The sequence below is a fragment of the Oryx dammah genome, unplaced genomic scaffold, assembly GCF_014754425.2.
Source record: "Oryx dammah isolate SB20612 unplaced genomic scaffold, SCBI_Odam_1.1 HiC_scaffold_23, whole genome shotgun sequence".
NCBI classification, from domain to species: Eukaryota; Metazoa; Chordata; class Mammalia; order Artiodactyla; family Bovidae; genus Oryx; species Oryx dammah.
In genome coordinates, this window is record NW_024070207.1 from 90,415,773 (window position 1) to 90,430,151 (window position 14,379).

General features: G+C 37.6%; 1 protein-coding gene and 1 non-coding gene across 2 annotated transcripts in view; one reads left to right on the top strand and one right to left on the bottom strand.

Moving 5' to 3' along the window:
* EFHC2 (EF-hand domain containing 2) overlaps positions 1-14,379 on the top strand; it is a 220,788-nt gene that overhangs the window by 31,412 nt on the left and 174,997 nt on the right. The window lies entirely within an intron of this gene.
* Positions 12,617-12,688, bottom strand: TRNAC-GCA. Its single transcript has one exon. It is a non-coding gene; the product is annotated as a tRNA-Cys (tRNA).

The window sequence follows — 14,379 nt, forward strand, 5'->3', positions numbered from 1 at the left end:
CTTCCTGACCCAAGGATCGAACCCAGCTCTCCTGCATTGCAGACAGATTCTTTACTGTCTGAGCCATGAGGGAAGCCCTCCTTGTCCATTAAGCCTCAGCAAAATTTCATATGAGAATGCATCCTCCTTTGGATGATTTCCCTTCCCTTGGCTGTTCCTCTCACTCCCTTTCAAGTTTCTCCCAATTAGTATACCCTTAATAATAAATCAAACACACCTAAACCCCTGTTTCAGACTCTGCTTCTATTGAGCCCAACCTGAGATAATATTCCAGTTTCTGTCCATAATTCTAAAAGTGACCATGAAAACATTCTGCTCAGGCAGACCATCAGATTATAAGCGAAGAAGAGACTATTTACAGTCACTCAAAACAGCCAGCATTTGTGATGCTCATGGCAGACATTTCTAGCTCTTTTATCTTTTCTTCACTCTCTCCTTTATTCTTATGGTGAAAAGGCCAGTTTTATTCAGGTTGGAGATGCCTCTACTTACACACGTTTGTTTGTGTTCCCAGGCTCCCTACAGCTAAGGCTGGCCACTGGGCTCACTTCTAGCTAATGACATGTGAGTTAAAGCTTATTAGGGTGGTCGTGGTTGTTCAGCCGCTCAGTCCTGTCCGACTCTTTGCAACACCATTGACTGCAGCACGTCAGGCTTCACTGTCCATCGCCAACTCCTGGAGCTAACTCAAACGCATGTTCATCGAGTCAGTGATGCCATCCAACCATCTCATCCTGTCATCCCCTCTTCCTCCTGCCTTCAGTCTTTCCCAGCATCAGAGTCTTTTCCAATGAGTTGGCTCTTTGCATCAGGTGGCCAAAGGGTGGGGCTCTTGGGAAAGTGATTTTTCTAATTAAAAGTGTCAGGCTCAGCTGATATGTTTTTCCTGCTGTGTTTTCCTGTCTGGAAGTAGAAAGTAATTCCTCAGGGCACAGCAGCCATCTTGTGAATGCAGCAGAGATAAAGGGAATCTAGGGCCCTGATGGCATCAAGTGATACCATTTCAGGCCTGAGCCCTGTCTCTCTGGACATCCTATTAAATGAGAAAAATAAACCCCTATTTTAGAGATTCTCAACCTAGAGAGACCTTTGGAAATGTCTGGAGGTGTTTTGAGTTGTCCCAATGACCAGGAAGAGAACTGGACTATGATAAAACAAGTGAGACACTTGTCTTGAGTACAGAATTTAGGGGTGCCCCTAAACTCAGTAATCAGCCAGGTAATATTTTAATGAAATAATTTAAAAAATTTTTGCTTTAATTTTTTATTTTTTAAATTATGGAAACATGACAACACATTTATAAGAAACTTGGGAAAATACAGAACAAGTTTACATATACTTCCACTATATATTACAATTATTTTTTAAAGTAGATGAATTAAGATTTTTAGTTGGAGTTTCAATATCAAACTCTCAAAAGCCAATAGATTGAATATACAGAGAAGTAGAAGGATATAGTAGACCTGAAAAGCACTGTGAACCAATTCAACATAATTAAGATTTATACAATTTTCACACAACAGTAGGATACAAATTCTATTCAAGTTCCCATGAAGTATCTTTAAAATTAATGCAAAAATTCAGGATGAACAAAATAGCATGTTAAATAAAGACAGGATCAGTAACTGTGTCATGCTGAGCCATATTGGAGCCTGAGGCAAAAGGGAAAATCAGTAGTGCTGATTCCGTCTTTATTTAACATGGTGGTATTTTGTTCATCCTGGATTTTTGGCATTAGTTTTGATGTTTTTCAATTGCCTCACCCTACGGCCAGACATGACACAGAAGTGCTGCTGCTATTTGAATAGCTGGGACCCAGCCTTGTATTTTACATCCTGCAACTTGGGGAGGGTAACCCCCCAACTGAATATTCTACCTAAAATGCAAATACCATGCCCATTGAGAAACACAGCCCTAACATGTTTTTAAGCTTCCCTTGTAGCTCAGTTGGTAAAGAACCTGCCTGCAATGCAGGAAACCCAGGTTTGATTCCTGGGTTGGGAAGATCCCCTGGAGAAGGAAATGGCAACACTCTCCAGTATTCTTTTTCTGGAGTGTCCCATGGACAGAGGAGCCTGGCAGGCTACAGTCCATGGGGCTGTAAGAGTAGGACATGACCTAGTGACTAAACTACCACCAACATGCTTTTAAAACGCTTGCCAGTGGGAGGATTTATGCAAGTAGCCAAACACAATTTTGCCTGATACTGCACCCACTGCCCAAAGACTAGTTATTTCATTGAAATTGTTTAAATATAAGCAAGCACATATTCACTCAACAAGTTAGTTCCAGTCAACATCCCAGGAAGAAGCAAACATGGATGACTGTTCTCATTCTTTAAATGAGCAACCATTTGCAAAAAGTGGGGCAGAGACAGTGTTCTGAGGATGCATGTTGGAGGCACCAGAACTAACTAATCTTTATGATTGTGGCTTTGTCACCTTTCCTCTCTGAGCCTCAGTTTCCTTGACTGTGAGGGGGGACTTGGCTAGCTGCTTGCTTAATACCTCCTCACCTTTAGCAGTCTGTGCCTAAGACTTGAGTCTTAGTCTGTGGCATGTAGTCTGTGACTAAAGGCAAACTGATCCTAAAACTAAGCCCAGACCCTGGATCTCCTGGCCTGGGGCTCTTTCTAATTACATCAGGTACCTACTGCTTTATTGTTGATTGAAATTTGGCATTTAGTAGTTTATAATATGCTGCCATTGCTATTGTGAGCTGCTTTTATAAAAAATCAGACTAGTTAGAAATACTCAAATGACTGAATGTTTTTTAATGACTTTTATCTGGATGTTAAGCATCTTTTACATAGACTACAATTATGGTTTCATTTCTCTTCATTTGTCAATAGCTCCTAGTTAACCTAATTTGTTTGCTGCTTTGCAAATGACTCCATTATAGTAAGTGGCAGGGTAAAGGTTGATCCTATGGGGTATGCATGCATTTAAAATATTATTTTATTTTTTCCATCTACTGTGAACATAATGATTATAATCAAAACTACTGACCATAGAATTGGAATTTTAATAACTTTGGATTTGTTGATAAGGGGTTTATGGTGAGCTGATTGTTTATGTAGCACTGTGTGGCTCTTTATGCTTTGAACAATATAAAAGTAACAATTTAAAATATAACCTGATCTCTTGGGTCACCTTGATGTGTGTTTTTCATTGAACAAGTTGGTTTGTTACTCATTGCAGTGAGGAAAAACATCCACTCTGAGTAACTGTGGGATGTCTAAGTAAGCAAGTGTTACAAAAGACTTACTATAAGATTTGGGCTCATGTTAGGTAATTTTGAAGAGGATTTAAAGAAGTGAGGCCTTGCTCTAGATTGGGTGCTGTCAGGAAGTGAGGTTACTGTTATGATTGTGTTATCTTTTAAATTGAAATATAGTTGTTGTACAGTATATAGGTTACAGGTGTACAATATAGTGATTCATAATTTATAGGTTATACTCCATTTACAGTTATTATAAAATATTGGATATATTCCTTGTGTTGTACAATATATCCTTATAGCTTATTTTATTGTCCATCCCCCTTTCCTCCCTTCACTGGTAACCACTGGTTTGTTCTCTGTATCTGAGTCTGCTTCTTTCTGTATATTCACTAATTTATTGTATTTTTTAGATTTTCACATATAAGTGATATCATACACTATTTGTCTGATTTATATCACTCATCATAGTATCCTGCAAGGCTATTCATGTTGCTGCAAATGACAAAATTTTTTATAGCTCAATAGTAGTCATATGTGTGTGTATATACACACATTTTCCTGCAGGGAGATCAAGGAGTGATCAAGTAGGTTAGTATACACACACACAAATACACCCCGCTTCTTTATTCAGTCATTTGTTGATGGACACTTGGGTTGTTTTCATGGCAATTGTAAATAATGCCACTGTGAACACTGAGGTGCATGCATCTTTTCGAATTAGTGTTTTTCGTTTGTCTTTCAGATGTATATCCAGGAGTAGAATTGCTGGGTCCTATGGTGAAAAAGTGAAATTGAAAGTGAAGTCGCTCAGTGGTGTCCTACTCTTTGCAACCCCCTGGACTGTAGCCCCCAGGCTTCTCCGTCCATGGGATTTTCCAGGCAAGAATACTGGAGTGGGTTGCCATTTCCTTCTCCAGAGGATCTTCCTGACCCAGGGATCGAACCCAGGTCTCCTGCATTGTAGGCAGAGGCTTTATGGTCTGAGCCACCAGGGGTCCTATGGTAGTTCTGTTTATAGTTTTTGAAAACCTTCCATACTGTTTTTCACAGTGGCTGTACTAGTTTACATTCCCACCAACAGCATACGAGGGTTCACTTTTCTCCACATCTTCACCAACACTTGTTATTTGTTGTCTTTGTGATCATAGTCATTCTGATAGGAATGAGTTGATATCTTATTGTGGTTTTGCATTTTCCTGATGATTAAGCGATGTTGAGTGTCTTTTCATGTGCCTGTTGGCCCTCTGTATTTCCTCTTTGGAAAAGTGTCTATTCAGTTCTTTTGCTCATTTAAAAAAAAAGATTTTGTATCTTAAGTAATCTCATTTATGGAGAAAGGAGACTAGAAGGCTACATCTGTAATTGGGAGAGAAGCAGCCCTCACTCCTAGGACAGGGGGATATTTGGTGTTTTGTGGCTTGGACAACATTCATGTTCTGTCTGTGTTCAGATGTAGCTATGGACTGATCTCTCTCTTTTTTTCATCTTGATCCATTGTGGTCACAGAGTGGCCTTGTCTGAAAATGGTATCCTCTGGAAGTTTTCATGTTTAGTAGACCAGCTTGTAGCAGCACCAAAGCCAGCTGATAGTGTCAGATTGGCTCCTGGATATCAGGGGCTGTTTTTCTCTTTCTTATCCAATACCAGCCAAAATGTTTAATTTTCCTGCAGGGTGATCAAGGAGCCATCAAGTAGGTTAGAATTTCATACGATTGGCAAAGAACAATAAACCACTATAGACACTCAAAGTTTTGCCTAAAGCCAAATCTGGAATCTTACAAAATATAATGAGTATATATAAATTAAATACAATTAAAAATATTATATGTGTCAGATAGTATACCTTTAAACCATGCCCAAAATGTCAAATGAAAAATGTTCCATAGGTTTATGTAATTTTCAGGTTATCTGAAACCTATGGGGATCATTTCATAAAAGACAGCAATATATATAACATAATGTAATCACAATAATTGCCATTTAAATCCATGTTTTAAGTCACAATTACATACTCTTCAGCTATTTAGTTTTAAAGAAGAAATCAAAAGGCTTGCCTGAAATCAAGCACTTCATATGCCAAATTCCTGACTATATGTTCTGTATTTATCATTAAAACACAAAATTACCTTCATTAAATTTGTTAAACTGATAAAATTTCCAGTTTCATCATACATTATGGCTTTCTCTAATCTTTTGAAATTCAAAAGGCACTTTATAAAAATATCTGCAAATTTGGAATAAATGGTTTTAGAATAAAAATAATGAGGTTCATAAATGAGTCTTTTATTGAAGAGTTTTTCCTCCCCTTTGCTAAAAACTAGAGTTTAGTTACTAGAAAAATTTTAAGACCTTCCCCTCAGGGTTAAACTTTTTAGCAGTAGTAGGCCTGTGGCTTATTCTTATTAGCTCAAAGTTAAAATTGTCTTTTTGAGCTTAAACCTGACTACTACACACCCATTAGAATGGCTATAACTTAAAAAGACTGACATACCAAGTGTCGACAAGGCTGTTAAGAAGCTGAAACTTTTATATATTCCTGAAAGGAACGTAAAATGGTATTGCCATTTTGGAAGACCGGTGACAGTTTCTTAAATAGTTAAATATGTGCTTATCACATGACTCAGTTAATTCTACTCCTACATATATTTCTAAGAGAAATTGAAACATATGTAGCCCAAAACAGGGAACAACCCAAATGTCCATCAGCTGGTGAATGGATAAACAAAATGTGGTACAGCCATACAGTGGAAACCATTTGTCAAGAGGAAGAAACTACTGATGTGTAGTATTAATGCAATGTGAATAAGCCTCAAAAACTTACTAAGAAAGCAGACACAGAAGACTTCATATTGTTATGATTCCATCTATCTGAAATCCTAAAAAAGGCAACTACATCAGAGAAAGCAGATCAATAGTTTGCCTGGGGCTGGCAGTAGGAAAGGGAATTTTGGGGGGGTGATGGAAATGTTTTAAACTAGGTTGTGGTGATGATTACCCAACTCTATAGATTTATGAAAAGTCATTGAAGTGTATATTTACAAGAAGTAAATTTTATGAAGTATAAATTATAGTTTAGTATATTAATCTTCTGGACTGCCATAGCAACATAGCATAGATTGCCTTAAGCCACAGAAATTAATTTTCTCACAGTTCTGGAGGTTAGAAGTTCAAGATTACTGTGCTATCAGGGTTGATTTCTCTTAAGGCCTTGCTCCTTGGCTTGCAGACCCTCCCTCTTGCTACCTCTTTGCATGGTTGTTCTCTGTACACACTGATTTTTTTTTTTTTTAACACAGAAACCTTTGTCATCTGTAACACTGTAGCTCAAAAATTCGGAACTAATAGTTACTATTTGATTTGTTGACTTATATTTTAAAGCTCATTTATATTTTGTTCTGAATTTTTTATCTATAGAGTAATATTTATTTATGTACTTTCCTCCTCTGAAATTGGACCAGCTGAAGGTTTTTGGAAACATTTAAACAATTATTTACCTTCCTGAATTTTGTTCTTGCAGGATTCTGCCCTATAGTAAGCTCACCCTTTTGTAACTCTGATGGTGGGTAATGGTACAAATACAAACTATATAATCCATGTTCTTTTTAAAAATATTTTTGAAGTTATTTTTAACTTATAAGAAATCACAAAAATGGCACAGACTCTTTCCCCAGCTTTCCCCAATCTTATCTTAGACAAATGCAGTACATTATCAAAAGCAGGATATTAACATTGGTATAGTACTAAGCTTCCATACCTTAATTGAATGTCACCAGTTTTTACATGCACTCATATTTTCCCATTAGTTTATAGTTCTGCGAAACTTTATCACAGAGATTCATGTAACCACCACCACAATCAGGACACAGAAAACTCTACTCCTTTAGGGTTTTATTGTTTGAGTCTTTATTTTAATCAACTTTATTGAGATACAATTTATTTAGGATAAAATGTACCCATTTTCAGCATACAGTCCCATGAGTTCTACCAGTGCACATAGGTAGCCACCATTCTGGACGGCATTTACATCTCTCCCACCACAGAAAGTTCCCTTATGCCACCTTCCATTCAGCCCTCCTCCATTGCTCTGACTTCCATCACTATAGATTAGTTTTGCCTGTTCTTCACCTTCATATTAGTGGGATCTTACAGTGTGTCTTCTCTGGAGTCTGTTTGGGATTTAAGATTTGAGGCACAGCTTTGATACTCTGTATGTATATAAACAAAGTGCAGCCAATTCACATGTGATAATTCACCATAGCAGATTTCTGGGTATTTGTGTAATCATTTTTTTCATTCTCTGGATTGATATCCCTTTATTTTTAAACATACTTTTTTTTTTCAAATAAGTTACTCTCCTAACTCCCTTCAGAGGTTTTAAAAATGTTTAGCATTGCCAATTTCTAAATTTAAACATGTTAGAATTGTTCCTATCCTTCTGCTTATTTTAGTTATGCTCCTCTATTTAAATACCTATTCTGACTATGAAATGCATTGTGCTATTCAGTGTGGTAATAGTTCTTTTAATAAGGAGGATCCTTCAGGGACACATGTCATTATCATAAACCTTTTATCAGAGGTATAAATAATTGAGAGCACATGGCTGTTCATTCTAGGGCATAAGAATGGGGAGGTGGCAGGGAGGGCATGAATTCCACATTATTGAAGGTGGGGCAGAAATGCTTATCTTCATTTCTTTTTCAGTTTTGTCCCATTTCCTTTTCTTATATCCCATCTCTCCTTAATCCTTCACCTTCCATTCTTTTGACCTCTCTATTTTTATCTTTTACTGGACTTTGTCTATCTCTTCAATCCTCTTTCTCTTTACTTTCATGTGTTTTTATTCATCTTCCATCATGTGTGCCCTATTTAACTTCCTTCCCTTTCTCTACTTTGTCTTTCTCTGTCCCAGGTCTTGTAATTGCTGACTTCTCTTTTTAGGAAAGTAGAATTATGATCATCATCATTATCATGATTATTGCCAGGGTCTTTTCCTTTACCTCTAGGATTGGACCCAGGATACATTGGACTCAAATGGAGTGTTGTTGGAAATGAACTCTGTATATTAGTTGGGGTACCCTAAGGAACATGATCCTCCTGCAGTGCCCCGTAATGGGAGGAGGTGTAGTAGAGACTGCAATGTTTCAGTCAGACAGTTGGATTCAAAACTTGGATTTACCATTTATTAGCTATTTCATCTGGGCTATTTTTTTTTCCATACTGTGTGGCATGTGGAACTTCTCTGACCAGGAATCAAACCCTTCTTCCAAATGGAAGCATGGAGTCTTAAACATTGGACCACCAGGGAAGTCCTGGACTGTACTTTTAACCTCTCTTGGTCTTAATTCCTTCATCTGTCAAGTAAGAATAACAAACCTGTCTTAGAGTTACTGGGAGCATCAGATGGACAATGCACCTCAAGTGCCTGGCTCATCCTACCTAGTCCTGAAGAATTAACACTCCTCTTTTGCTTAAGACTTGGCTTATTTTCTTACATGGGTTAGCGAGGGCAGTGTTCCCAGGGGAAGTGAAGCTGAGAGTATCCCAGTTACCTCCTTTGCTGCAGGATTCTTGCATTTTTCTTTGGCACAAATTCTGCCGTATTTCAGAGGAACCAGTCTGGAGGTGCTGACATTGAGACCAGCAAGTTCTAAAAATGTAGCCATTAAACTATTGATGCATTGCTCTTTCCATTTGTTCCCCAGTGTTCCATTATGCTGTGGGTATTAAGGTGGTTTAAAATTTTTTCTATTGTTTAAATAAGAGAGTTTGTCTTGTCTTCTATTTGAGCAAATTCACTTAATGGTCTTTTAAGGAGAAAGGTTTGATAACTGTGTTTATTATCGTTTTATTTTTCACTATTCTGAACTAATAGCAGTCAGCAATAGAATACTACAGTTGTATTTACATTCTGATTATTCTAAACTCAAAGATTTTACATCATTATCATCTAGGTTCTAGAAACTTCATGTAGTCCTTTTAAGTTTAATCAAAGTTTTTACTTCCTTTGTAGTCCACCCTGTTGTTTCCCTCCTTTTTAGCCTAAAATATGAAATCTGTCTTTGAGTGTATTTTATTCTGTCTCTGGTTCTACTTGTTGATTTTTTCATCTAGTATTTCAGGGTACTTTTTAAAAATTTTTAAACTTTTTATTGAAATGTAGTTGATTTACAATATTATATTAATTTCAGGTATATAACAGTGATTTAATGCTTTTATAAATTATATGCAATTTGAGGTTATTATAAAATAAATAATGGCTATATTTTCTTGTGCTGTATATCCTTGTTGCTTATTTTATATGTAAGTGTTTGTATCTCTTAATTATTCCCTATCCCTATCTTGCCCCCCCTCTCCCCATTGGTGACCAATGCTTCTATCTTTGAGTCTGTCTGTAATATTCATTTATTTCTTAGATTTCACATAGAAGTGATAACATGTAATATTTGTCTTCCTCCGACTTATTTCACTAAACCTAATTATCCTCTAGTTCTATCCACATTGTTGCAAATGGCCAAATTACATTCTTTTGTATGGCTGAGTAGTATTCCATTGTGTGCATGTATATATCACATCTTCTTTATCCATTCATTCATCTGTTGATAAACCCTTGGATTGCTTCTATATTCTGGATATTTTAAATGATGATACTGTGAACATTGGAGTGTATATATCTTTTCAAATTAGTGTTTTCATTTTTTCAGATATATATTCAGGAGTGGAGTTTCTGGATCATGTGATAGTTCTAGTTTTAGTTTTTTGGTGAACCTCCATACTGTTTTCCATAGTGGCCGCACCAATTTACATTCCCACCAGCAGTGTACAAGGGTTCTCATTTCTCTACATCCTTGCCACATTTATTATGTGTAGACTTTTTGATGATAGCCATTCTGACAGGTATGAAATGATGTCTCACTGGTTTTGGTTTGTGTTTTTCTGATAATTATTGACCTACATTTGTTTTTACATGTGTGTTTGAATTTCAAAAATGAAACTATTTTCAGTTCTGGTCTAGTTGGCTTTTATAGTCAGCTTTATTAATTGAAGCTTTGATTCTTACTGATATGTAATGGAGATAATATTATTAACATGTGTTCCCAGCTTTCTCCTTATCCCCATGCCCTGCCTGCTGAACAAAAATTTGTCTTTGCTCATTCTACTTTTCCCTCTCCTCCTGGTGACTCAGCTGTTGAAGAATCTGCCTGCAATGTGGGAGACCTGGGTTCGATTCCTAGGTTGGGAAGATCTCCTGGAGAAGGAAATGGCAATCCACTCCAGTATTCTTGCTTGGAAAATCCCATGGATGGAGGAGCCTGGTAGGATACAGTCCATGGGGTCACAAAGAGTTGGACATGACTGAGCGACTTCACTTCACTTCATCCTTTAAGGATTCTTCAAAATTTTCAGTCAGATTTTCAGGCTTTGGGGGATGTAAAGGGAGAAGGGCTGGAGAGAGCTGGGGTGAGGAGGGAGAGAGGGAGATGTCTTAGAGGCTGATGGTGAGGAAATGTGAGACTGATAAGATTCAAAAAAGAGGAAAGGCATTTTTTTTTGAGAAGAGGTGATATGGAGCATAAATTAGATCACCTTCATAGGGCCACATATACTATATACTACCATGCTCTTATAACTTTGTACCTGCTGTTCAAAGAAAATGCCCTTACCCACTTGCCCATGAATGCAGTTCTTTCATTGCTCAGCCTTGAAGACACATTTCACATGTCACCTCCACTGTGATGCTTTCTTCTTTATGTTCTCAGGTGGTTCAGCACTTCCCCCTCCTACTGGAGCATTTTCAAACCCCTGTTATAATAATCCTGTTACTCTTCTCTTGTGTCCTTCACTGAGCTGAAATATGATGGGAATCTTGTGACAGTTCAGGAGGTAATGGTTAATCTGTGGCCTCTGAAGCTAGGCAGTGTGAGTTCTAACCCCAGTTGTCCTATCATTCTTTTACCTTGAGAAAGACATTAAAACAAGGATAACAATGATACCTATTTTATAACTGTGTTGTAAGGAGAAGGCAATGGCAACCCACTCCAGTACTCTTGCCTGGAAAATCCTATGGATGGAGGAGCCTGGTTGGCTCCAGTCCATGGGGTCGCTAAGAGTTGGATATGACTGAGCGACTTCACTTTCACTTTTCACTTTCATGCATTGGAGAAGGAAATGGCACCCTATTCCAGTACTCTTGCCTGAAGAATCCCAGGGACAGGGGAGCCTGGTGGGCTGCCGTCTATGGGGTCGCACAGAGTCGGACATGACTGCAGTGACTTAGCAGCAGCAAGGAGTAAATGAGATAAGAGTATAAAAGCACTTAACACATTGCCTGACCCAGTGTATTAATAACTTATCAATGTTGGCTATTTCCATTTATCTTTCAGTTCTCAGAGCCTAGCACAGTGCCTGACACACCAGTGCCCAGTAATCTATGCTGAATGGCTTTGTAAGAATATTATTAATATTTTGTTCTTCCTAATGGCTTTTCACTTTATCTCTGTTGCCTTATAATTGTTTGGAGGTACCATTCCCTGTTTTGCAATTATTTGCATACAGTCTAATCTCTCTTACTTGACTGTGTAATCTTTGTAGCTGGAGAGATTGTTTTACTGAATGTTGTACCCTCCACATAGAGCTTTGAACTTAGCAGCTACTCTGTAACTGGGTTGGTTTGTGTTACTTTGCTTTTGATACAGGAACCTTTCCATATCAAATATCCATTTTGTGAACCCATCTGTTGATGAACTTGTGGGAAGTAAATAACATACTTTGAAACCAATAGGATAATCCAGTGTACAGAGGAGTCCAGCTTACTGAGTAATTATTAGAAGTATACAATAGATTCTTTCAATTAGAGAACATAAAAGACAGCTTATCTAAGCATCTTTCTTCTGACTCATTTGGGTAGAATCCAGCAACATCTCATGGCATGAAAGAGTGTTTTTGCCTTGGTTCTCATTATTATTACCTCTGAAAATATATATTATATAATATTTGGTAAACAATATTTTTCAAAATATTTTTCCTTTGTCTTTTATATTGTGGTTGCTATTTGTATCTTTACTACTAAATATATGTATATTCATTTTTCTCTATTCATTTTATGAAACCCCATGATTGGCGATGTGATTTCTGTTGGATAGGGTGACCTGATTCTTCTCAACCTAATTATTTTTTCAGGAAGACTGATTTTTAAGCAGTGAGTCTGAACCACTTCTCTTAGTAATATCGAGTGTTTTTTAAAAATTAATTTATTTTGAAGTAAGTGAAGTAAAGTCACTCAGTCGTGTCCGACTCTTTGCGACCCCATGGACTGTAGCCTACCATGCTCCTCCTTCTGTGGGATTCTCCAGGCAAGAATACTGGAGTGGGTTGCCATTTCCTTCTCCAGGAGATCTTCCCAACCTAGGGATCGAACCCAGGTCTCCTGCGTTGCAGGCAGACGCTTTACCATCTGAGCCACCAGGGAAGCTTCTCCTGCAATTTATTTTAATCAGAGGCTAATTGTTTACAATATTGTAGTGGTTTTTGCCATACATTGACATGAATCAGCCATGGGTGTACATGTGTTCCCCATCCTGAACCCTCTTCCCACCTCCCTCCCCATCCCATCACTCAGGGTCATCCCAGTGTACCAGCCCTGAACACCCTGTCTCATGCATCAAACCTCGACTGGTGATCTAGTTCATATATGATAATATACATGTTTCAGTGCTATTATCTCAAATCATCCCACCCTTACCTTCTCTCACAGAGTCCAACAATCTTTTCTTTACATCTGTGTCTCTTTTGCTGTCTCACATATAGAGTCATTGTTGCCATCTTTTAAAATTCCATATATACACATTAATATACTGTATTGGTGTTTTTCTTTCTGACTTACTTCACCCTGTATAATGGGCCCCAGTTTCATCCACCTCTTTAGAACTGATTCAAATGCATTCTTTTTAAAAGCTGAGTAATATTCCATTGTATATATGTACCACAGCTTTCTTATCCATTCGTCTACCGATGGACATCTAGGTTGCTTCCATGTCCTGGCTATTGTAAACAGTGCTGTGATGAACATTGGGGTACATGTGCTTCTTTTAATTCTGGTTTCCTCAGTGTGTATGCCCAGCAGTAGGATTGCTGGGTTGCATGGCAGTTCTATTTCCAGATTTTTAAGAAATCTCCACACTGTTCTCCATAGTGGCTATACTAGTTTGCATTCCCACCAACAGTGTAAGAGGGTTCCCTTTTCTCCACACCCTCTCCAGCATTTGTTGTTTGTAGACTTCTGGAAACAGCCATTCTGACCAGCATGAGATGGTACCTCATTGTGGTTTTGATTTGCATTTCTCTGATAATGAGTGATGTTGAACATGTTTTCATGTGTTTGTTACTCATCTGTATGTCTTCTTTGGAGAAATGTCTGTTCAGTTCTTTGGCCCATTTTTTTGATTGGGTCGTTTATTTTTCTGGAATTGAGCTGCATGAGCTACTTGTATATTTTTGAGATTAATTCTTTGTCACTTGCTTCATTTGCTATTACTTTCTCCCATACTGAAGGCTGCCTTTTTACCTTGCTCATAGTTTCCTTCATTGTGCAAAACCTTTTAAGTTTAATTTGGTCCCATTTGTTTATTTTTGCTTTTATTTCCATTACTCTGGGAGGTGGGTCATAGAGGATCCTGCTGTTATTTATGACAGAGTGTTTTGCCTATGTTTTCCTCTAGGAGTTTTATAGTTTCTGGTTTTACATTTAGATCTTTAAAAAAAAAAAAGATCTTTAATCCATATTTTTGTGTATGGTGTTAGAAAATGTTTTAGTTTCATTCTTTTACAAGTGGTTGACCAGTTTTCCCAGCACCACTTGTTAAAGAGATTGCCTTTTCTCCATTGTATATTCTTACCTCCTTTGTCAAAGATAAGGTGTCCATAGGTGCGTGGATTTATCTCTGGGCTTTCTATTTTGTTCCATTAATCTACATTTCTGCCTTTGTGCCAGTACCATACTGTCTTGATGACTGTGGCTTTGTAGTAGAGCCTGAAGTCAGGCAGATTGCGTCCTCCAGTTCCATTCTTCTTTCTCAAGATTGCTTTGGCTATTTGAGTTTATTTGTAATTCCATACAAATTGTGAAATTATTTCTTCTAGTTCTCTGAAAAATACTTTTGG